Here is a 2,338-nt window from a genome sequence, read left to right on the forward strand (position 1 = left end):
ATAAACTTGAATGAATAGCAATTATGATCGGGGCTACCTTATCAATGAACTCTTTCATTCTCTTCGTAATGTATTCATTAAATAATGGAACTATGTATGTGCGTCATGATTAGCTATTTGAAAACACGGAACTTGATGTTTTTGACTTGAACTTATGTGTACACAACGTTTTCGAGATGTCAAATGAAAAATATCTATCATCCCAAGCATGTTGAGCAAATAACATCGTTTTATTTTGAAAAAGATAATTCTTTATTGTGATTTTTCATTTGCCACGTCATGTGTAAAAGTGCTATATAGGAAACGTCATAGAGTCGGACGATTATTGACACCAACACACAGAAATTGGATTCAACGTAATTATTGTCAGAGTTACGCACGGTTTTTTTGTGTTTTCTTTACATAGAAAATCATGCCAATGTTTAATGATGCTTTCAGTTTTAATTTTTCTAATTGTATTGTTTTACGTATTAGCATGAAAATTACATAATTGGACAAAATAATTATCTCGTGTAAAAGTAGCTCCACATATATTTATGTCTATAGAATTAAGATAGCTATGTTAATAATATCAAAACGATCTGCCCTTAAATTGTATGTTGCATTCAGACTCGATTGCATTTTATGAAATAGAGAGGCAAACGCGATTCAAATGCTTGATCAATTGACGCTCTATTCGTTAAAGGAAACGGATATTACATCTGAAGAGGAAACACCTACAGGCTAGTATATTTGTATTTTGATAAATCTCGCTTAAGTATAATCTAAAGGAATACATATTGCAAACTCAAATTTTATGCCTCTAGAATCTTGAAGAAGAAAGAAATTTTGATTCGTTAAATGAAAGCAAAGCAACGAAGACAAATTCATCGAATATAGGCCCGAATTTTACTTATACTCGATTGCATGACTTTACATTCTGATAATTTTAACTTCAGCGTAATTGGCAATGACAAACAATAGACACCCTTCTCTTTGTTCTTTTATCTCAAGTTGATGCTTTTAATTGGTTTGGCTAACTACATAGCTCGTTTAAAAAAAGAAAGAATATTTTAAACGAAAAAGGGGCTGTCAATTTGTGTTCGAGTACCACGAATCGTTTGCAACTTTTCCATTTAAATATAAAGTAAGTAGTCAATGTTTTGCTTCAAGTTCATTTTGGTTAAAGCCCTTGAAATATTTAGGTTAGGACCGATAAAATAACTTTATAAGAGTAAGGGTTCGATAACTGTTGGTCCTTGGTCATTGAGGGAAATATTGGTAAAATAAGGTTTTATTAAATAAACCACACGTACAAAGTGAAGATTTAATAAATTCGTGCGAACATCACAAATCATCGACTTAATTCAAACATTATAGAGATATATGTGCTGGGAGTTCTAATCGATGCACTAATATAGCTACTATGTATTGAAATTTAGTTGTTCAAGTTATGAAAGTTAGTAGTTATTCATTTTATCGATTTTTATCAATGCACGAGATTGACATTTTTAGTGTTACACATAAATAATTGAAACTCTTTTGCTTGCTAATGATTTTAGTCTTTTTGTTAACATGCCAAATTCAAAAAATTAATAGGCACTTTCATTCGCAAACAATTAAAAATCGAGCTTCAAAGCCGCATACGGCTTCTTTTACGCAGAAAATATTCAAACAAAGAAGAATTTATAGCTATAAATTGTTGCAATTATATTGAAAAATACCCTTCTAAAAAAAACATACATTCTTAGCTACAATTTTGTGCCTGTCATTTCCAGGCATTAATCAACATGAGACGTAAATCCAAGTGGTTTTATATTTGAATGGTTGCGGCGAATGTTGAAACATATTCAAAAGTTTTAAGGTGAAGTTGAAGTTGCCAAAGTCGAAAATTGCTTCAATTGTCGGCCTGTTAAGAACTTAAAATTTGGTATTTCAGATGTAGACAAAGAGTCTTTCTTGCATGCTGAATGATGCTGAAGGGCTTTATCTGCTTGAAATATACGCTTCTTTAGAAAACCTAGATTAATGCATCACTCCAAGTCTCCAAATGTGCTAACAGCGAAGTAGCGAAACAAATATTTCTAAAATAATTCAATGGAAATTACTTTTAGAACTTTTTTGACATTCATTTCCATCAGAGTTAATGCAAATTTTTCTTGTTTATACTTGACACGTTTTCACTTTCAATGATATAATTTCTTGGTATTAAAATATTCCTTACTAAATTAACAATTACAGAGATAATTAGCGCTTATTTTAGTTTCTATTAGTGTCATCCGTTAACAATAAAGTACTCCCTCCTTTGCTTATCAATAAAATCATCTGCGTCCATTCAAAACCCCACAAATATTCGTTC

The sequence above is a fragment of the Xenia sp. Carnegie-2017 genome, unplaced genomic scaffold (assembly GCF_021976095.1).
Source record: "Xenia sp. Carnegie-2017 unplaced genomic scaffold, XeniaSp_v1 HiC_scaffold_13, whole genome shotgun sequence".
Lineage (NCBI taxonomy): Eukaryota > Metazoa > Cnidaria > Anthozoa > Malacalcyonacea > Xeniidae > Xenia > Xenia sp. Carnegie-2017.